The 24724-nt window shown below is 34.2% G+C and overlaps 1 protein-coding gene across 33 annotated transcripts in view; it reads right to left on the reverse strand.

The window, feature by feature from the left end:
• ADGRL3 (adhesion G protein-coupled receptor L3) overlaps positions 1-24724 on the reverse strand; it is an 813483-nt gene that overhangs the window by 609057 nt on the left and 179702 nt on the right. For all 33 annotated transcript variants that reach the window (XM_053901514.1, XM_053901520.1, XM_053901521.1 and 30 more), the window contains exon 2: positions 23863-23931. The gene's annotated coding sequence lies outside the window, so the exon portion shown is untranslated. The remainder of the gene's footprint in view (positions 1-23862; positions 23932-24724) is intronic.

Below are 24724 nucleotides of genomic sequence, written 5' to 3' on the forward strand. Positions count from 1 at the left end.
ATTTAGGTCATTTGCCCCATTTTTAATCAGATTTTTTTTTTGGTGCTGGTTATCAATTCCTTGTATTTTTTTTGGATATTAACTCCTGATTGGATATATCATTTGCAAATATCTTCTCCCATTCAGTAGGATGACTTTTTGCTTTGTTAATGGTTTATTTCACTATAGACAAACTTCTTATTTTGATGTAGTCCCAATAGAATATTTCTGCTTTTGTTTCCTTTGGTTTATGGGACATACATAGAAAAATGTTGCTATAGCCAATGTCAAAGAAATTACTAGGTTCTTTCCCAGGAGTTCTATGTTTTCAGGTATCATATTTAGATCCTTAATCCATTTTGAATTTATTTTTCTGTAATGTTTAGTTTCATTCTTTTGCATGTAGTGGTCAGTTTCCCACAATCTCTGTTGTATATCTTGAAATCTGGAATTGTAATACCTTGAAATGTGTTCTTCTTTCTCAAGATTGCTTGAGGTATTTGGGGTCTTTTGTTCCATATAAATTTTAGTATTATTTGTTCTAGTTCTATCAAAAATGTTGGTATGTTCGTAGGGATTGCTTTGAATCTATAGGTTGCTGTCAGTAGTATGGACCTTTTAACATTATTAGTTCTTTCAATCCATGAGCATGGAATATCTTTCCTTTTGTTTGTGTCATCTTCAATCTCTTTCATCAGTGCTTTATAGTTTTCAGAGCACAGGTCTTCACTATATCTTGCAGCAATTCCACTACTGGGTATATACCCAAAGAAAATGAAAACACTAATTTGAAAAGATATATGCACCCTTGTGTTTACTGCAGCATGATTTGCCATAGCCAAGGTATGGAAGCAGTCCAAGTTACCATCAACAGATGAATAAAGAAGATGTAGGGAAGGGGTGTGTACGTGTGTGTGTGTGTGTGTGTGTGTGTGTGTGTGTGTGTGTGAGAGAGAGAGAGAGAGAGAGAGAGAGAGAGAGAGAGAGGAATATTACTCAGCCATAAAAATGATGGTCTTTTTGTCATTTATGGCAACCTGGATAGACCTACAGGTCCACTTATTACACTAAGTGAAATAAGACACAGAAGGACAAGTACCATATGATTTCACTCATATGTGGAATCTAAAAAACAAAAAGAAGCACAATCAAACCTATAAATATAGAGAACTGATTATTTTGGCGGGGTGGGGGGGTGGTGGATGGGCAAAATGGGTGAAGAGTGGGAGATACAGGCTTCTAGTTATGGAATGAATAAGTCACAGGGATAATAGGTACCACATCGATAATAGTCGATGATATTTTGTTGGTGTTGTATGGTGAAGGATGATAGCTATACTTGTGGTGAACATAGCATAACATATAGTACTGCTGAATCACTATGTTGTATAACTGAAATTAACGTAATATCGTATGTCAATTGTACTCAAATTTTTAAAAAAATAAAAAACATTCTTCCAATCCACGGAAACAAAAGATCAGTGGTTTCAAGGGGTGGGTCGGGGGAGAAATGAATAGGTGGAGCACAGAAACTTCTTTAGGATAGCGATATTATTTGTATGATTTTATAACAATGAAAACCCACAACACCAAGAGTGAATCTTAAGATAAACTATTCATATTGGGTAGTTATAATGTGTCAATGTAGGTCCATCCTTGTGTTAGACAGAAGCTAGACATGAGCAATGGAAGGAACACTTCCAGTCAGAGTCCCAAGTCCTGGAAGGAAATGATACAGACATGAGCCTGAGGCAAGGATGGTGATAAATAAGCTACATATCAGAAGCCTGGGGGTACAACATCCTGACTTTAAGGCTTCCAAAACCTTGGGAATGACAGATCATAAGACAGGAATAAACATGCACTCTTCTCTTCCACCTCTGCCCCAGCGTAACCTCTAGACTCTTTATAATACATTTGCATTGCAGGTACACCCTTGTCCCCATGGAGAAAGGCTGTTGTGACAGTTCTGGTATAAACCTTGGAGGGCCACTCTCAACCCATGGGAGGAGTCTCCCAAGTAATTGGAAACCGTGTCCATTGGAGATCACCCCACTATAAGTCACAGCACATCCCAGACCAAAGAGACCCAATAATATGCAATCCCAAAACAATTGAGAGGCCGATTGTACCTGGAGGAACATGTCCCCAGCTCTCCCACCTTGAGAGATAATAAAGTGCTTAGTGCTTGCTACTTTCTTTCTGGCTGTCTTTATTCCAGTGGCAAATCCCCACAGAAATCTTCTCTTGAGAAATCCAAGCGCCGAGACCTTCATTCACATGAAGCAGACTCTGACTGGATGACACTTGGTTTAAAAAAAATGTACCACTCTGGCAGCTGTATATTTATATCAGGGAGTCCTCTATGTATGTGTGGAGGAATGGGATATATGGGAAATCTCTATCACCCTCTCAATTTTGTTGTAAATTTAAAACTGCTCAGAAAAAATGAAGTCTTAAATTAAAAGCTAAGGAAAAATATACATATAAATGTGAGAATAAAGAAGTGTCAAATACGGTTCTAAACTTTTTCAGGTAAGTTGTTTCAAATTCAACTAAATAATTTTTATAGACTGTGGACTCAATCCAGTATTTCTGCGGACCACAAAGTAAGTTGCAGTTGGAAAAGTTCAAGGTACTATTCCTCTCACAGTATCTGAACTGTAGGAAAGACTACAGGAACATGCTCCCTGTAGTTAAGGGGGATTTTTTTTCACAAGCTGCTTTTTTCTGGAACATTCCCAGGCCCCACGAGGCCTTCTATGAACTTACCAGGCTAAGTTAGCTTTTTTTATTATGCATTACATATGTATTCTTTACTACTATAATGTTCTCAAAAGTACTGTTCCTTTCCTCAAAGAACTTATTTCAGTTTGCAATTACACATCAGTTCATGAAATTATTTGTGTAGCGTCTGTCTCTGCCAATATGATGTAAATAACATAGTACCAGGAACTTAGTGATCAACTGATTGATCTATCTCTACTAGAACAAAAAGCTGGTAAAGAGTCGGTATTATGGACTGAAATGTGTCCTTCTGAAATTCATACATTGAAGCCCCAAACCCCAAGGTGATTGTATTTGGAGATGGGACATTTACAGAAGTAAATAACTTCAAATAAGGTCATAAGGATGAAGCCCCGATCCAACAGGATTAGTGTCCCTATAAAAAGAGAAACCAGAGAGCTCACTGCCTCTATTTCTCTCTCCATGCACACGTATGGAGGAGAGGCCATGTGAGGATAGAGTAAGAAGGCAGTTATCTGCAAGCCAGGAAGAGAGGTGTCTCCAGTAACCAAACAGACAGGCACTTTGAGATGGGACTTCTAGCCTTCAGAACTGTGAGAAAATAAATTTTTGTTGTTTAAGCCACCTCAGACAATGGTATTTTGATATGGCAACCTGACCAAATACAGTAGGTAAATAAAAAGATGCGAATGAACGATAAAAGATAGGAGAAAACAAACAAAAACAAACAAGCAAACCTCTTTCCCCTAAATTCATTTTTTCGAGACAAATAACAGCATTCAATATAACTTTCAGGCATTTGCCAGACTTGATTCATTCTGCCAGAAGGAAAAAATGACTTCTCTAACCGATGATTTTAGGAAAGGAACATGGCATACCCGGGTCTTTTCTTTCCCTCTCTCCTCTGTGGGCAGTTAGGCACACACAAGCAAAGCACAGATTCAGGTGTGTTTGGCATCACCCTACACGGAGAGAATTATATGTATCCCGATGAGCATGAAAGTGCTTAATTCTGGGATGGAGTATTAGGGAGCCCACGGCAGCCATCTGTGTAAGCTATGTTCTCCAACCACTTATTAACATTTTGACCTCAATCTACCCAAATTCTTGTCTAGCTCTCAATTTGATCAAAATTCACGTGTGAAAAGTGTGCTATTAATTAAGCCTATGAAACCCACTTAGATGATGTTAAACAATTGTTTCAAAATAGAAGGGATCATCAAATATTCAAATGATCAATGTGAACTATATAGAATTTTAAAATATAATTTTGAATGCATAGTGTTTAGTGTTTACTAATTTTTATCATGCAGGTAAACAACACACTTTGAATGTCAATAAACAAATAGCCTCTACCCAAAACAACACAAAACAAAAATCAAAAGAGAAAAACAGGGTTTTAAAAAAACAAGAGATTAATCTGCCACACTGCTTTTGTATGTCCCACAGCTAAGAATGTTTTTGTTTTTGTTTTCACATTTTATAATAGTTGGAAAAAATTAAAAAAATATTTCAGGACATGTGTAAGTTATATGAACCTCAAATGCCAATGTCTATTGAACTCTTATTGGAACATAGCTCTGCTCATTTTTAATGCACTGACTACAGCTGCCTTTGCTCTGCAATAGCAGAGTTCAGCAGTAAGCACAGAAACCACATCTCCTGCAAAGCCTAAAATGTTTACTACCTGGCCCTTTCTAGAAAGTTTGCTGACCTCTGCAACAGACAAATGGTCTATAAAATGGTGTTTGATTTTAAAGTATGACCCATTGGCATTCATCCATGACTAAGTATTAATAGAGAAACAATCTATGTAATCTTATTTGAATATATGTTACAAGTTTCTGAGCTATCGATCAGCACTTTCTATACTTAGAAATGAAAACAGAAAAAAATTTTGTCTTTACCTTCACTTATTCTCAGCAAAAATGTCGCTAGCTCATATGCTCCTTGAAACGTATCTTATATAATGAGAAACTTATAACAAGCCCATTATAGATGCTCAATAGAGCATTTCTACAGTACATGAAAAATTCCTTATCTGAGCAGGTCTCAGTTGTTCCTACAGCACAAACATTTCTCACTCATGTTTATGTATATATATTTTTGAATTGTATGAAACATATATACTAAATATTACATTTCTACCCCAAATGAAATAGGAATTTAACAGAACAGCTTAATTATTCCCATTCTTCTTCTTTTTTTTAAATATAATATATTATCAAGTTAGCTAACATACAGTGCACACGGTGTGCTCTCGGCTTCAAGAGTAGATTCCCATGATTTGTCGCTTACGTAAAACACCCAGTGCTCATCCCAACAAGTGCCCTCCTCAATGCCTACCACCCGTTTTCACCGATCCCCTACTCCCCATTCTTGAGTAAAATATATTCTTTAAAAAAATCTTCTCCAAATACATTTTACCCTTAGTGACCAGTGTCTTCAATTACTTTTTACTTTTACAATCATTTTATGATCCAATGCTCTACATGTACTGAACTAGTCTCATTTCTTGCTTGGGATTCTTTTCATGTTGATGATGAAATTAACTTCATAAAAATGGAACTTTAAATAGCATCTTAATCTAAATATTCAAAATGAAAGATTATAAGCAAAAACCCAGTACTACAACTCTATGCATTTAAAAAGTTTTCCAGTGAAAAAAAATTCTTTTCCACATGAATTATCATGAGAGCCCTAAAGTCAGATTCTGCAGATATTTTAAAAATGAAAATAAATTGAATACATTAAAAAATGCAAAAGGTGCTATAAAAATAATCATTTGAAACCTAATGAAAATACAGAAGCCCCATGAGAATCACAACAGACCTTTCAGTGTCCTGCACAAACACGTGACATACTATTAAGCAAATATAATTAAGGACAAGGGAGCTGGACCTTTTTTTCCCTTTTTTTTTCTTTCTTCTTTTTTTTTGGTAACTTTAGCTGCACATATGGAGCATTTTGTTTCACTTCTGGTTTACTTTCTTTTAATCAAAGACCCCCACTGTAATGCCTTCACACAGGGCTCAGTGTTGTAGTCACCATGGAAACCATAATTCTGAATGTCCTAACTTGTGTGATTAAAATTTAACACAAAGTAACATTGATAGTCTCCCTCATTTCCACTACTACCAATATCCAATTCTAATTAGCAGCACAATAACTGGTTTGGAGGGAATAAAGAGCTCTGAAGCTCTGACTACTCTAGCCTCACATCGCCAGTTATTCACAGGGCATCTCGTGGACAATATATAGTGATGGTTCTCTTTGACAAAATGTAGGGTTGAAACAGAGGAATTATTTCTAGTTGACTTTCCACTCTCCTCTAGAAAATAAAGTGTATCATTTTCTTCTTACATAGCGTAAGAACTTTTTAAATTCTCTATTTCGCTTGCCTGTTCAACTGGAACAAAAGCTTTTTATAATGGTCTAATATACGGAGGCAATAAAACACTACATGACATTTTAATTCCTCAACTCCACGTGGAATAATTATATTCATTTCTGTAATTATTACAATGCTCTCCTCAACATGGAATTAACCCTTCTAGATATATTCATCATTAAGATACTACATACGCAAAACCTTTTTATTTATCGGACATTTAAAAATCCAACTGGATCTTTTCCTTTTTCTTTCTTTCTTTCTTTTTTTTTTTTTTTAGGAATACGCTAATAGAAACTGATAAATTCTCAGGACTCTATTAAGGACATATATGCTCTCTTGCTGATTATTTTGATTTGCAGAAAATTATATTGTCTCAGGGGCACACTTGGACTGATCATATGCTCTGGTTCTCATCGCCTGTGCTTAAAACTAAGCATAAATTTATTGCATTAGTCAACACAACATTTTAAATTTGGAAATTATACTCTGTCATTCTGACTGAGCTTCTTGTCTACCTTATCATATATAAGAGCAAACATGAATGACATTCCTCCCCACTCCTAAAATCCCAAAGGAAAGAGTTTGAGTTTACACAGCAGGAGGGAAGATTTTAAATATTAAACATTTAGTGTCAGGAGGATACCTTGCTCATTAAGTCCAATGTTCTTAAATTTTAAAGTAGAAATTGAGGCCCATAGAAGTTAAAGGATATCCTTAATATATCCAGTAATGGAACCAGTACTAGCTGGCTGAAGTATTCATTTAGCATTTTTATTCATTTACTACAAAAGCATGACGTTTCCATTATTAGCTAACAACATTTTTCTACTTTTTATTACAAATCTAAATACCTTAAAAATATAAAGTACATGTAGTCTTTGTAAAATAGATCTTGAAAATTAATGGAATTGATCCAAAAGATGAAACAGGGATAAATTAATAATTTTGTTATTATATTATTGTCTAATATATGATTTATGATATTTAAAATTTTGATTTTATACTGGAAATAATCTGCTTTTAATATTACATCTTAGCCATAAAATGCACAAAGTCAGTGCTAAACTAGTCGGCAGTGACCTTTACCAATGAAAAATATTTTAAAAAATCATCTCTATTCACTAGTTACACACAGTCCATTTAATGTTACTTATTAGCAAAGATCTATTTAGTAAGCAATTTATTTCAAATACCATTTTGACATTTGAATAAATAATAATTTTATTAATGTCTGACTATAGACAATTTCTATTTCCGGATACTCTCTACTTACAAGTAAGGGATTGTCCTGTCCTATAAATGGTCCATTCAGAACTTTTATTTCTCATTAGAATATGTGAATAAATTCAAGTTACCCTAGTATAAGTTATTCTTTCCTTTTCTGTAAAAAAGAATCAAAGAGAGAAAAGGACCAGTGGGGGAATGTGCAGAGGGAGACAGGGGTTAGGGAGACAGTTATGGAAGGAAAAAAAAAAAAAAACATATGCAAAAGAGAAGAGAAGAAAGGGCATATTCCTTTATTTACATGTTCTCTACATCAAATCTGATTCAGTTATTGAAATCAATATTAGATTTTGAAAGATTCTTTGAATATGTCATTTCATATTTCAAGAGTTTACCAAGCAAGTCGAACACATAAATGTAAAAAAAAAAAAAAAAAAAAGGTTTCTATATCAGGGTGAAGTTGGAGGATAAAAGTACAGAGGAAGCCCAAAAGGTAGAGTGGTCAGCCAGAAAGGTATAAAAAGAGACATTATTTTACTACATAATAGTGAATCAGGTTAATGTTCATAGATAGGATTATCACAAATTAAACTTGCTAAACAAGTCTGGATGAAGACTTTAAATATAAAATTCTTTGCCATGTAGTTAAGTGCTAAAAGATGAGAAAAAAAGATAAAGTAACTTATCTCGATGAAAAATTACATTATTCAAATTGAACTCTGGTGCCATTTATTGTTAATATATTTATAGGCTAATAATTATCGCCCCCATGATATCTAATAAAAGGTCTACTTTTATTAGACCTAATAAGATGGGTATTTTCAATCGATCAAAATCCAAAATTCAAAGCTAAAATCATATTTTCTATCTTTAGAGTTTCAAAGGCTGTTTCTTCTTTAATAAATTACTTTGTTTATCACACTTCAACTGTTCCTTAATATTAATTAATACCTAGACATATCACAAAGGACACTGACAAATTTTCAGGATTTTATTTTCTGTAAAACATTGTTCAATGATTTCTTTTTCTCAGGGTAAAATACATCAAAACTAACATCCCTCTGTTATTTCATCATTCAGAGGCTAGGCTGGTGGATGTGACAAAGACTTCTAAAATATCGTGAAGAATGATTTACTCCAGAAATTTCATCACAGCATCGACTTACAAAGTCCAGATTTACTTCCGTTTCAAAATATGTGTGTGGTATGGTACTCCACTGACCAATTTCTTAATCATACATTCCATTTCTACAACCATCTTTGGAGTAAAATGCAGAGAAGAAGTAGAATCTTTAATATATACTTTAAAATAACTTCTTTGAAAAAAAAAAGAATTCTTGAAGAGATCCAATATACCACTTAGGAGCCTGAAAAGACCAATTACTATCTTCGAATTTTCTGTGGGAGATTAGGAGCTCTTGTGGTTATTCACATTTCCCAAGACAGGTACTTAAATGTAGCAGTTAGAAAATACAGGGATCAAAACAGGCGTAGTCTCAACGAGCATTAGAAACACTGCCATTCTAGCTCTGTGGTGCAAAAGAGCAAGGAAAAGCTGGTCAGGACATAGGTATGAGCTATCTAGAAATCAAGGGGTAGAAGAAAGATGCTGTAAAAAAATACAATTCTCTGGGGAACTAAGGTAGTCTCTGAAGGGGTTTTAAAAATCAGGACCTGTGGAAATCATGTGCTCTCATATTTTCATATCCTCACATTTGCCCTATTTCCCTTCTGGATATCTTTTTGACTATGAGTATCTAATGCTAACCAGACCGCAGCAACGGAAGGCAAATCTGCATCACTTACATCTGTCCTGTTACTTAATTTCTTTTGTAAAATTTTTTTGAAATTCAAAAATTTTTGTGAGAAGAAAGCAAAGTGTTATAGAGGGGAAAAAATAAAATAAAACAGAGGCTGTATTAACACGCAAGAAAGAAAAAGCTTGTGCTGGGGCGTCTGGGTGGCTCAGTCAGTTGGGCGGCCAAACCTTGTTCTTGGCTGAGGTCATGATCTCATGGTTGGTGGTTCAAGCCCTGGGTCCCAGCACTGTGTCTGGCTCTGTGCTGACAGTGCGAAGCCTGCCTGACATTTCTTTCTTTCTCTCTCTCTCTCTCTCCCTCTCAAAATAAAGTTAAAAAAAAAAAAAGCCGGTGCTTAAAAGTCATAACTTTATCTAATTTTGCAATAATTACTATGTGATGATGTAATGATTTGATGACTTTTTTTATAAAAATGAACTAGAAATTGTATTATTGATATATATTGTTTTATGATTTTAACAATTATATTGAAAACTACTAATGAAATATAAATCTTTATTCTACTAAATCAAATCTCCATTCCTCTTTGTAATAGTAATGATATCTTCCTTACAAAAGTTTAATAAATGATTAAATAAGTTACATGAACTTATGTTTCATACTGCGTAAGACATAACAGATAACCAGTGATTAAGAATTTGAATGTGAGAAGTTAAAAAAAAAAGTCAAAGCACTATCCGAATGTATGTTATTGGGGTCAACTTGTACATGAATTTATTCATGGGAAGTACATGGATTTACAGTAAGTACATTTTATGTTAATATAACAACAATAAAGGCTTTCCTCTTGGATGAGTTATTTGGTTGTGACAGAGAAGGCAGTGACTGGGAAAGTCAAAAGTGTGCTGGTTACTCTTGATTTTTACCCATACTACCTGTTCTCAGAGATCAAAGCCCTTCGAATGATAAAATACTCAAAAACTCAGTTCAAATCCATCAAATTGGCAATAGTTTTCCAATCTAAGTCAAAACAAGAATCTCTCCTTCTAGATCGACATGACAGATGTGTTTATTATAACTTGATATAAGTATATTCACAGAAAAGTTTTAAAATACCAAAGTTTGGTTGATCCAGGGCATTATCAAGGAGAGTAAATTAAAATCTTTAACATCATTAATGGCAGAAATGGGCCAACATTAATAATTGAATTTGTATTTTAAATATATTAAACATGACTATAGATAATGTGAAAAATGTAATATTATTTTATTAATTTTAAACTTTGTTAAAGTTCATTTTCTGCTACAGCTAAAGTTTAAAGAATTTTGTTACTGGATACCTTGTATGTACAGAGAATGTGTCAATTATTTGGGTGAAATGCACAATCTAGGGATAACTTCACAAATAAAGCTTTTTCCTTTTTACCTAAAACAAGCTATAGTAAACGCAATTTGAAAAATGGATCTCAATTCACATGTGGTCTTCAATTTATGGTGAATACAGTTTGGTGGAGACTCCATTAGTTCATTATTCCCTATTTGTGTCTTAGCATTAGCACAATGTGCGCTCTCAGAAAATGGAATAAAAATACGATTAGTGTTACTCTTTCTAAACGAACAGTTGAGCTATTCTCCTCCATATCAATGTTTTCCAAAGTGTTTTACAGTATTAAATTTATTGCCTGGCATTCTACTGAAGTCTGTGCCAGTCAAAACATCTGCTATCTTACCATTTTCTTATCTATTTCAAATGGGTTGCAATTGGCTATTTTTTTCAATGAAAGCTTTAATTTGCTGTGGTATTTTGCTGAGTGGATTTAATAGCCTATTATAATCTTCATATTTTTATTATATTTATTGTCTACTAGTATGCTTTACCCATGGTTAAGAAATAGTCCAGTAAAGCTAGAAAGCACCTGAAATAACACAGTACGGTGAAGCAAAGTTATTAGAATGATCTGTATAGCCGTTTGCCCAAGGATAATTTTTCAGAAGCTATATACTCAGCAAAGGTTTTATAATACACTTCCTCTGCTCTTTTCCTATTAGCAATGCTTTTCAAAGGTGGTATCAGAGGGAATTGCGGCTAAAATATTTACCGATAAACGTAATCAGAAGCATCTATTTTCTATGGATATTTATATATGCCCAGAATAAATGTCAAACTTTCATTTTCAACAACTTATCACTAGATTATCCATAAACTGACAATCCAAAACCATTGCTAATTCAGTGCATTTAATCAGGGATGAAATTAAATTGAAATGAAAAAGAAACCTATTAAAAACTTAATGTGTAGAATAGTTAATAACACTGAGGATTTCTTCACTCATGGCTGGGAACTCTGAGACACAATGTAACAAAAAGTGTTTGTCTACAAAATTCAGTTTCTTCAAATTTACAATGGAGACTTTATATGATTACACATGCATCACCACCAAGTTTTATAAAAATCTAGCCATTCACAATTTTTGGCAACAAAACCAGAAAACAACTGCTTGCTTCCATTACACTTGTAAGAGGCAATTTGAGAAGTTACTCCCCAGGAATTAAATTCTGTGGATAAACATTTTAGCTAATTGCATTATTGTTCTCAGAACATTGAAGGCAGCACTAAGCCAAACTAAGAAATCCAATTTATTTGTTTCTTTCTTTTTGCAAAAGCAATTAAATTCTCTTCCACTAACACATTTTAGGACTCAGGAAGAAAAAATACATAGACTGTATATTAGATGGATTGGAAAGATATAAAAGAAAGGTTTATTTAAGTATAACATTTATGTTTTAAAGAAGGAAAAATGTGGTCCCCTTGGGTTAAATAAGTTCTAAAGGTATATATATTTCAAAGGCTTATGTTAAAGTGCAGTGAAGGGAGTTGATCATTGAACTTTCATCAATGCTGAGAGCTCTGCTATTTGCCAACAGTTTGCAGAATACTGCAGCTGGCACTTGTACTCCCATGCAATGTTTTTTATCTGATTGTTTTATCCTACCTTTAATGCATCGCTCATACTTCCAAGACACATGTTCTTTCAAACAACAGTATTACAATAATACTTTAAAATTAGATCTCTAGTAAATACATAATATAAAAAGGGCCTCTTCCTACGTCCTTAAATTTCCTCTTAAGTATCTCTACCTAACACTATCACTCTGAAAAATTATATTCCTCCAGAACACAATATTTCCTATTCCCTAATGAATACTCTGGTTTTGTGATGACCATCACTTAGAGGGGCCATTCTCTGTTCTCCAGTAGTAAAATCCTTCTCATATGCAACCAGTACTTCCTTCCTTTTTCTCATGCTTCTACTATAGTACTTGGGATATTGTAATGTAGCTACTTGTACATGTTTCTGTATCCCCATCTAGACTTCCTATTTCCTTTAAGTTAGGAGAGCATTATCACTCCAGAACACAGCAGAGGTCTTACACACACCAGATACTAATATAATATATATGAAATAAGTGACTTTAAAAAGAAATTAAAACTAACGTGGTTTAATCTTCATTCCTCTTAAGGATTTATGACATTCCTTAGCCTTTGAAATATGTCACTTCAGGAGCAACTGGGTGGTTCAGTTGGTTAAGCAGCCAACTTCAGCTCAGGTAATGACCTACAGTTCAGGGATTTGAGCCCCGCATCAGGCTGTCTGCTGTCAGCACAGAGCCCACTTTAGATCCTCTGTCCCCCTCTTTCTCTGCCCCTCCCCTGGTCATTCTCTCCATCTCTCTTTCTTTAAATAAACAAGCAAACAAACAAACAAACAAACAGAAATATATTACTTTGTGAAGTAGTAGTTATTCTGCATTATGCATATGCAACCAAAGTTGATGTTTTTAATCAATCTCCCCTATTTGTGTAAGCTTTAAATTGTTTCAGAAAATACATATTTACTCTGAAAAACTGAGAATTTATTATGAAACCTAAGTTTCATAATTAAGGGGAGTTCTAATTAAATCTGGAAAAATTTCAAATACGGTTCCAATAAAATAGTCATGTAATACTAAAAACTAGGAACATGAACATACATTAACTCATATTTACTCAACATAAAAGAAAATCCAGAGTTTTTCATATTATTAAACTTCTGAAAAATCAGTAGGGAAATTAATAATTGTATAATATTCAAACTTTCTGGAATAGTCGGTTGATTTTTTCAAAACACCAAAACTGTTTTTCAAAATCGTACATATTTTTTAAAGTTTTTAAAAATGTATTGTACATATCCTTGCCAAATGACAAAGTACATTAAACACACACACAAAATTACTTTTTCTACTCAATGATCCAAGACCATCACAGAATTGCAGCATCCTATTTTTTTTTAAAGCAAGAAGGTCCTTTATGGATAATCCAGTGCTGCCCTCACTAATTGGACAAATGAGAATACTACAATCCAGAGAGATTATGTGATGTTCCCTGGGTCTCATAGCAAGTTAATGGCAAGACCAGACCTACAGTAAAGGTAACCTGATCCAGAGTTCTTCCTAATAGGAACCATATTTGTAAAATGTGTGTAACTCAAGGGGTCTGGATACATATAGAAACTGTGTTCTGACATATTGATCTAGTCTGCTATAATTACTAAAAATTTTTGTGATGACTTTTAGTGGTTACTTGGTTCCTATCCTTAATATACAATGTGAAAATTCATATGTAGTTTTTAGTATTTCTAAATACTTACTATAAACCATTTTCTTGTGAGGGTCTTTTCTATGTAAAAAGCACATAAGCTTTAGTTAGAATAAAAGAACTGAATATTGCATCCAGTGCAGAAATATTTAAGATTTAAAAAAAAATTTTTTAATGTTTATTTTGAGACAGAGAAAGGCAGAGCGTGAACAGGGAGGGTCAGAGAGAGGGAGACACAGAATCTGAAGCAAGCTCCAGGCTCTGAGCTGTCAGCACAGGGCCCGATATGGGGCTCGAACTTGTAGAGTGTGATATCATGACCTGAGCCAAAGTCGGATGCTTAACCGACTGAGCCACCCAGGCGCCCAAGCTTTATTTTTTTGTGGTTAGTGTTTAGGGATAATTTACTAAAGAAAACAAGACATACTCCTAAAGAAAAGTAAAAATTATCATGGAAGGAAAAATCATAAAAGTAGCATTTTCTATTTGGAGTATATCATTTTTCCTACTTAAATTCAGAGACCAATAAAAACAGGTCTTGACGTAATCGGACTAGTGTTACAAAATTAATAACTTAGCACTTGAAGAAGACAAGTTTCTGTACAACACTGATTTAAGTAATAACAATTGCACTTAAAATAGAAATAAGATAGAAACAGGAACAAAATCCAATAAGACAAAATAAAACACAGAAATAATTTAAAAAGCATATACATGCACTTACCAGGTAACCGAACAATCCAATTCGTAGGTATTTACCTTAGAGAAATGAAAATTTGTGTACACACATACACACACAACATATGAATGTTTATACTAGCATTATTTTCACTAAAAACTGAAACAACCCAAGTGTTCTTCAACAGGTGGACAGATAAATGAACTGTGAGACAACCATTCAGTAGAATACTGCCCAGCCATAAAGAAGAAATGAATTCTTGATATATTCAAAAAACAAGAATGAATCTCAAAGACATTATGATAAGTGAAAGAAGTCGGTCTCAAAAGACTACTCACTGTATGATTCATTTATATGACATTCTGAAAAAGCTAAAAATATGGATTGAAGTACTATGGAATAAAGAACAGATTAGTGGTTGCTATGGGTAACGGACAGAGGCAGCGAATGACTAAGAAGGGGCAGCACAAGAAATTTTTAGGTGATAAAACTATTTGTACCATACTTGTAGTGATGAAAACACAATTCTACACAAGTCTTAAATCTCAAAGAACTGCATACAAAAAAATAAATAAAAACAAAAAATAAAAACAAAAACCTATAAGCAGAGATAGATACAGGGACAAATAACAGTCACAGCTGCATGTGTGTATACATTTTTTAAAATTCCTCAAAGATTTACAATGGGTAATTTTAAACATATATACTCAATCAAAAATATAAAGGTATATACCTAATTTTAAAAATCATCAACAAATCATTCTTCTGCAAAAAAAATTCAATAGCCCATAATGAAGTGTTTTTCACTTTTAGCTGTGGCATAAAATTCCAACCTATAAATATTAGTAGCACGGAGCAGATCTCTCTCTATTCAATATAGCACCCCTGGGGCACCTGGGTGTCTTAGTTGGTTAAATGTCCGAGTTTGGCTCAGGTCATAAGCTAGTGGTGAGTTTGAGCCATGCATCAGGCTCTGTGCTGACAGCTCAGAGCCTGGAGCCTGCTTCCTCCTTCGGATTCTGTGTCTCCCTCTCTGCCCCATCCCTGCTTACACTCTCTCTTCCTCTCTCAAAAATAAATAGACGTTAAATATATATACATATTTATATTATTATATATTATATATAATATAATAATAAATATATAAAATAAAATAATATAATAAAAATACAATATAATATATATATTTATAGCACCCCTGATTCAGGCAGAAATGAGCAATCTCTTTTGAATCATCTTAATACCTTTTTTATTGTATCTTATTTAATACACCATGTATTAAAGTCAGTAGTGAACAGTCTAAAATGAAGATCTGTTCAAGTATAAGACTCAGGACACAGGATTCTGTCTAGGTCACTGCTAATTCAGGATTTACTCATAAAAATAAGAAATAATGGAACGTGAACATCACAATCCTCTTAGAGTTTTGACTGGACTAGTACTTTCCATATATCACCCATATCAAGGTTAACTATATAAGGAAACAGCTGTATACCCATCAATACTGTTTACTGTCAACTAGTCTTTTAGTTTTATCTTTAAAGTATTGAGTTAAAGGACATGTCCAGGTATTTTCAAAAATTATGGTGTTCATTGCCTTGTTTGCCACAGCAGGAAAAGGCACGGTGTTTAAAACAGGTAAAGACATACTACAAAAAAATTACAGGAGATGAAGAATGAACTGTGTTTGCTCTGATCATCAGTCCCTCTTATCAGAAAATTTATGTATAATTTTCTTGAATGCTCAAAGTTTTAAAATTCTGTTTTTATTATTTTTTTCTACTAGTTTTAGGAATTCAACACCGTTCTAAAATATAAGTGTTTTCTGTGTAGGTTGTTGGGGAGGTAAGTGAGGACATGTTATTTTATACAGAAATTGACATTTGTAACAATAATCAAAGAAAAAATGAATTTTTAAGTCATAATTATTTTTCTGCCTCATATACGTTTTAATTTACTAAATGGCAAGCTCTTACCAGACGTTTAAAATATAACATTTAAAAATGATTAAAGGAAGGTGAGGAAACTAGCAAACAAACAACAACAAGCAAACTAAGATCTTATGAAAGTAAAAGTTGAAAAGCAATTTTAACAACACCTACCAAAAGCTTTAAAAAAAGAGTCATACATTAGGACCTAGAATTCTACTACTGAAAATCTATTTGAGGGAACAATCACTTATATACAAAAAGATTTATATAAACATGTATCTCTGTAGTACTTATAAGTAAAATGTAGTATGATGACAGCAAAAATTACTTAAACATTTTTGTATCCTCATATATGTGCATGTATATTTGTTTATTTAAAAGGCAACTAAAAATTTACACTAAAATGTAAACCATGGCTTCCTCTGGCTGTGAGGTTTTGGATCGTATTAATATTCTCTCTTTGTCATATTTACTAAATTTTCTGTAATTAGTATACATCTACTTTACTACATAAAATCTAACATTTTAAATGATTAAAATTTAAGTTTAGTCATTTCAAAATATAAAAAGTTTTAAAAAAATGTTTAGTGAATAAAGCTACGGCTACCAAAACTACTCATCCAAAGATACTAAATTTTTGGTTATAATTTATTTAGTCTTTGTAAAACTCCATTAAAAAGGCTTTATTTTCATTTATGATGAAAAAAGTACTACCGTTGTTTTATATATAATCCATTTGCTGTCTACTGCTTCATGGCCCATTCTGTGGTTTAAGCAGTGGCTGACAACTTTTGCTTTGCTCAACTGACTGGCAGCTATCATTTGAATGCTAGACTTATCTTTATGCAAATTTCCAAAGGTCACCATTTATGCATGTAAATTCTGAAGGGCACTAACTCTACAGCTGACAGATTCTGACAGCCACTATATTTCCAAGAATGGAATAAGCAGGGAAGACTATCTGAATAATTAATGTGTTTTTACTCTGCCCATGGCCAGTTCTTACATCCTGCACTTTCTGACTGGTTTTCAAATTAATTAGAAAATGTAATCTCATGGCACACCAAAACTTTTTTTTTTTTTAATTTCTATAAACAAATGGTAAAGAAATGAGACAATAATTAATGACCCTCAGTTCAAGTGTTATATTAGTAGAGATCACTCCTATCTGGAGATAAAAATAAACATCTAGTTTTGGATATTATTTCTGTAAAAGAACATTATTTTTGTAAAACAAAACAAAACACAAAGAACTCTGCTCCCTAAAGTTCAGTATATGGCACCATTAAGCCATGGGGTTGCGATTTCAAACTTGAGAAACATCCCACCGAGACTTCAACTCTCACGACTGAAATGCAGTCATTAAGACCTGCCAACTTACCTTCTAAATAGTCTCAAACATATTACTACTACTCGATCCCCAGGGTTGTTGCCTTAAACCAGGTCTTCATTATGCCTCACCTGGTATTTCCCACATAATCCTCCTGCCTATGGCCACAGTCACCCACATTGCCTCCCGAGTTACCTTTCTAATGTCCAAATCCACGAATAAGGCCAGTTACCCAATATAAAAGACACTTAAAAACAGAAATTAAGAATGGGGTGCCTGGGTGGCTCAGTCGGTTAAGCGACCAACTTCAGCTCAGGTCATGGTCTCGTGGTTTGTGAGTTCGAGCCCAGAGCCGCATGTCAGCTCAGACCCTGGAGCCTGCTTCAGATTCTGTCTCCCTCTCTCTCTGTCCCTCCCCCATGCTCTCTCACTCTCTCTCTCAAAAATAAATGAACATTAAAAAAATTTTTTTAAATAGAAATTAAAAGGATGCTCTCAGGAGAAAATATTTAGAATATATTAACTAATGGGAAGAGATAATAAATAAACTTTTCTGTCATGTGGTAATATGTGATCTGGAGAAAAGTAAAGCAGGATATTCAGGGAAGGCTGCCCTAATAGAGGATAGTTAGAGCCTAGGAAATAAGCATGGGGAGAATGACAACTGGCAGAGGAAGCAATATGCTAAGTCTCCCAAGTAGAATAGCCTGTGTGTTCAACAAATGGTAATGAAGCCAGGGTAGCTGGAATGCAGAGGAGACTGAAGGTAGACCAGGGCTCTGAGTTCTGAACACTGAAAATGATGTAGCAAGGAAAAGTGAAGGATGTTGTAATTCTTTAGGCAAGAGGGGACTGTGATCTGAACCAAAGTAATATCCAAGGAGAGGTTCAGAAGTAGTCAGACAGTATCTGCTGATAGATGTGCAATGCATACAAAAGAAAATCTGAGATTCACTCCAAGGATTTATGCCTAAGGAACAGGAAGAATGGAGCTATTAAGCAAAAGTTTCCTGAGAGTGATGGAGTGCCTGGTTGGCTCAGTCAGTTGAGCATCTGACCCTGGATTTCAGCTCAGGTCATGATCGCATAGTTCGTGGGTTCCAGCCTTATGTCCAGCTCTGCACGGACAGTGTTGAAGGCTGCTTGGGATTTTCTCTTTGCCTCTTCCCGGCTTGTGCATGCACTCTCTCTCTCTCTCTCTGTCTGACAATAAATAAATAAACTTAAAAAAGTTTCCTGAGGGTGAGGTTTCTGAACGGTCCTTATTTTTAATTAGTTTATTATTTTGAAAACTTCAATTTGACACTTTGGGGTTAAATCCATTCCGAGAGGTGCCATACTGTTGACCTTTCCAGTATGTCCTTCAAGGCTCAAAAAACTGTAGTTTATTTTACAAGCGCTTAGTGTTTGCAAGTGCTTAGATATGCCTAGCTCTATTTTAAATGACATGTAGTACATGATTTTATTAACCCCATATTACCAATGAGGAAACTGAAGTACAGAGAGAGTAAGTAATACCTCCCAAGTCATCCATAGTGTCTCTCTTCAAATTTTGACCTCTTTGCTCTGCTTCCTCTCACAAGTGGTTTTTTATTTCATTACTAAAAAAGAATAAATCTAAAGGTTCCCAGGGCTGATAGTGGTAGGAGGTGGGACCTACAGAGGGGCACAAGAAGACTTCCAGGGATGACAGAAACGTACTTGATCTTGATTTTGGTGTCAAGATAAACACAGCTTTACGTGTTTATCAAAACAGAAAAATTGTACATTGAAAATAGAAATTTTACTACACATGAATTATACATCAATAATCCTGATTTTTAAAAATCATTTAGCAAATATCCTAAAGTGGCATAAATTGGTCATAAATTGATATGGAAATATATATACTTTAAGGTGAATCTTTCACACAACATAATTTGTTTGACAAAAGCAGTATGCGTAATGTTGTCTTCCAACAGTATTTACTGAGAATGTAATATATTTTTATTTTTCCCATATAATTTTTCATGTGTGATTTCAGCCATTTTGACCACAGCAGGAAGTTCTAGGCTTTTTCCAATGATTTGATTCATCCTCTACAGGAATTTGAAATAAAGCATCTAAACATTTATCAATGTTCAGTGAAACTTTGTAAATGATTAAACTGAACATGACTTTAAACATTGCTGAAAAACCTGGTTATCTGTGCTTCAGATGTCATTAAGTCTCGTATTAATGTTGCTGTGCTCTACCAATAACTTATACTCAAAAGAAAATTTGTCCTTAAGACAAGTTTAATCACTTAGGATCTAAGAGACAAATCCCTATTTCATAGTTTTGATTATTTTGAGTTATGTTATAATAATGATGATGATCTGATTTTGATTATCTTGATTATTTTAAGTTTTAAACTATCCTTAATAAATCTAAGTAGATTATTAATGTTTATATTAAATAATGAATCTGAAAAATATCCTATAATAGGAGGAGGGAAAACATCAGCTGTGCAGTTTTTTGTTGTTGTTGTTGTTTACTCAGGCATGTATTAATCAAATAGTCTTCAATTTATAATTTGTATTTTGTAATTTGTATTTAACACTGTAAAATCAACTGTTTAAATATGAGTTGTGTAGTCAAAAATTAACATTAATTTGAGGCGCCTGCGTGGCTCAGTCATTTAAGCGTCTGACTCTGGTGTTTAGGCTCAAGTCATGATCTCACTGGTTGTGGAATCAAGCCCCACTATTTGTGCAGAGCCTGCTTGGGATTCTTTCTCCCTCTCTCTCTGTCCCTCTCCCACATGTAGGTGTGCACACACACTCTCTATCAAAAAACAGTAAACTTTAAAGATTGACATTAATTCAATTAACACACTTATCCAAACACATATAATATCAAATCAGTACACTAACATATTCTTAGAAACAATCACTGCCATCAAAATCCCATGAGATAACATCTGATTTCCGTAAGGATGGCTATAATCAAAATAACAATAACTTTTGGCAAGGATATGGTAAAACTGGAACACATGACTGGTGGGAAATGTAAAATGGTGCAGCCCCTTTGGAAAGCAGTTTGGAAGTTCCTCAAAAGTTAAAACACTCAGTTACCACATGACCCGGCAATTCCATCCCCAGTATATATCCAAGAGAAATGAACACATATGTCTACATAAAACCTTGTGTATATTCATGGCAGCCATTATTCATAATAGCCAAAAAATAGGAAAAACAAAACAAAACAATGTCTAACAACTAATAAATGGATGAACAAAATCTGGTATACCCAAATAATGGAATATTATTCAGATATGAAATTGTGTTCTGATTTATATAACAACGGTAAAAGTTGACATTATGTTAAATGAAGAGGGCACATACAAAAAGCCACATATTTTATGATTCCATTTTTTATGGTAAATCTGTAGCCATGAGACACAGCAAGCAGGCAACAGTGAGTAACTGCTCATGGGTTATAAAGTGTTTTTCAGGAAAGATAAAAACATTCTGGATTAGATACTCGTGATAGTTACATATCTTCGTGAATTTCCTAAAAAATGCTGAATTGTACACCTTTTAAAAGAATGAATTTATGGGATGCAAATTATATCACAATTAAAAAACAATGAAGCAATCCCTGTCAATCAATTAACACTGTAACAAATCCCTATGAATCTTCCAGAAACTTCATATATGGGTGCCTGTAGCAGTCATTATGTTAAGTATTACAATGTCTCAATTATTTCTTATACCTTTTTTTAAAGTTTATTTATTTTTGAGCTTAAGAGAGAGTAGGAGTGGGGGAGGGGCGGAGAGACAGGAAGATAGAGAGAATCCCAAACAGGCTCCATTCTGTCAGTGCAGAGCCTGACATGGGGCTCAGACTTACAAAACTTTGAGATCATGACCTGAGCTGAAATCAGGAGTTGGTTGCTTAACCAACTGAACCATCCAGGAGCCCCTTTCCTACATTTCTTAATGAAAATAAGTATCAAGAAGAGGTTATGAAACGTTCTCCTCACAACCCTAAGAATACCCTTAAGCACTCTAGAGACACCTCAGCTGGAAAATTAAGCTCTAGTCCTGCAAACCTGCTCATCTTCTAACATTGTCCCACTGTGTGAGTAATCCTTCAGCAACATTAGAAACATTAGTCTTTCACTGGCCATGCCTTGCTCCTTTATGTACACTTTCATAAGCTATTCTGTTGGCTTGGAATGCATGACCTCACTTTTCCTGCTCCAACAACCCCTCAGTGACTTCATAACTTCCATGAAGATTTCAAGGGCCTCCAGCAAAAGTGACTTGCTCCCAACTTTGTTTCCTTAACAGTTTGTCAGGGACTTTTGTGAAATGAATACAGTAATCTCATAGTTTCTTATCTTTCCCACCAGAATTTAGTATATCCAGAGCAAGCACATCTAAGTCTTGCATGGCTCAATTTTTAAAAAGATGACTGAATCAGCCTGTTTTTTGCTAATTTCACTAAGTAGCAAACCACATTTCCTATTCAAGATAGTAAAAGAATGCCTGCAAAATTTATATGTTAATGTATAGATAAGCTAGTAAATACAAATAAAGTAGATTCAATCATAACTACTGTGGGAAACAGAAAATGATGTTTGCCTATGTGAATATATATGCTGAAGAAATCTGTGGCAAAGAAATTGAGGCAAGAATATCTAAAGGAAGGAATACTAATTGGAAAAATTAAGGTCTACAATGGTGAGTACAATATCATATCTTAAAACACTCAGTACTCTTAAAGTAAAAACTACAGAATCTCTGAAAATAGATTTTTAATAATTTATAATCAAACCAATTGTATCAACAACTCAAAATGAACATGATTTAATGTGAGTAAGAAAATTGGTATTTCTACTTTTAAGTTGTGTTTTTATAATAATTTATATTCTAGGTATTACAAAGTCACCTTACAGAAATGTACTTTGGTAACTTCAAGAAGAAAGGAAATTCCAATGTTACTCTTGGTTGATTAATATCAAGGCCTACAGAAAACACAAATAGACACTTCTCTAAAGAAGACATCCGGATGGCCAACAGGCACATGAAAAGATGCTCAATGTCACTCCTCATCAAGGAAATACAAATCAAAACCACACTCAGATATCACCTCATGCCAGTCAGAGTGGCCAACATGAACAAATCAGGAGACTATAGATGCTGGCGAAGATGTGGAGAAACGGGAACCCTCTTGCACTGTTGGTGGGAATGCAAATTGGTGCAGCCACTCTGGAAAACAGTGTGGAGGTTCCTCAAAAAATTAAAAATAGACCTACCCTATGACCCAGCAATAGCACTGCTAGGAATTTACGCAAGGGATACAGGAGTACTGATGTATAGGGGCACTTGTACCCCAATGTTTATAGCAGCACTCTCAACAATAGCCAAATTATGGAAAGAGCCTAAATGTCCATCAACTGATGAATGGATAAAGAAATTGTGGTTTATACACAATGGAGTACTATGTGGCAATGAGAAAGAATGAAATATGGCCCTCTGTAGCAACGTGGATGGAACTGGAGAGTGTTATGCTTAGTGAAATAAGCGATACAGAGAAAGACAGATACCATATGTTTTCACTCTTATGTGGATCCTGAGAAACTCAACAGAAATCCATGGGGGAGGGGAAAGAAAAAGAAAAAAGAGGTTAGAGTGGGAGACAGCCAAAGCATAAGAGACTCTTAAAAACTGAGAACAAACTGAGGGTTGATGGGGGGTGGGAGGGAGGGGGGGGTGGGTGATGGGTATTGAGGAGGGCACCTTTTGGGATGAGCACTGGGTGTTGTATGGAAACCAATTTGACAATAAATTTCATATATTGAAAAAAAATATAAAGGCCTATTTGTCTTCAAATGATTTGCTAAATAAGATGCAAATCATTTATGTTATTAATATATGTAACAAATTATTTTTAATAGCACATTTATTTTTCATAGAGCTAGAGTATACTTCCTCACAATGGCAAATATTTTGAACTACATTACTTACATATTTGTCCACATGAAATGTCAATTTATTTTCCACAAAATATATAAAGTTCCATTTAAGTAGCTCATTAAACAGTTTTTAATATGAACCTCATAAAAACATACATTAACTTGAATGTAAACATTCACTGAAATACACTGAAATGACTAACAATTATGATTGGCAAAAAATAATCTAATAGTTACCTTAATTTTCTCTTCAGTAGCTAAAAGTCCATGTTCTTTTCCTCCAATTTACTGAACATTTAAACATTCCTGTAAAAAAAAAAAAATACATTACATGATTAGACAAGAATGTACTACTTTATGGTTACTTTTGTAGGACTATTTGAGTATACTTATGTATTTCTTATTGTTGGTCAACTATATTTTTTCCCCACAATGTTTGGGGTATAGCAGCAGAGCCATGGTATAAAAATGAAATTCAATTCACCTGTGACAGATCTTCCTCAACCACCTAATCTGCTGTAATGTACATTGGGAATAATTAATGACTCTGGTAGGTATTGGAATTTAAACATTTTCCTAATTAAAAGAAGATGTAAGATTTTGTAATAAGTTCTCTGATTTCTTCTTGCCATTTGCAAAAACGTGCATGGAGCTATAATCAATTAAGATAAGCAAAATAAGTCAATCAGAGAAAGACAAATATCATATGATTTCACTCATGTGGAATTTAAGAAACAAAACAGATGAACATATGGGAAAAAAGAGTGGGGGGAAAGAGGAGAGAGGAAACAAACCACAAGAGACTCTTAAGGACAGAGAAGAAACTGAGGTTTGATGGAGGGAGTCAGGTGGGCGATGTACTAGATGGGTGATGGGCACTTGTAATGGGCACTGGGTGTTGTATGTAAGTGATGAATCATTAAATTCTACTCCTGAAATCAATAGTGCCCTGTACATTACCTAACTAAAATTTAAATAAAATTTTAAAAAAATGATCATAAAAGGGGCGCCTGGGTGGCTCAGTTGGTTGAGCATCCAACTTAAGCTCACGCCATGATATCACGGTTTGTGATTTGAGTCCTGTGTTGGGCTCTGTGCT

Source organism: Panthera pardus, unplaced genomic scaffold (genome assembly GCF_024362965.1).
Source record: "Panthera pardus isolate Hobbes unplaced genomic scaffold, ASM2436296v1 HiC_scaffold_13, whole genome shotgun sequence".
In the NCBI taxonomy this organism is placed as follows: domain Eukaryota; kingdom Metazoa; phylum Chordata; class Mammalia; order Carnivora; family Felidae; genus Panthera; species Panthera pardus.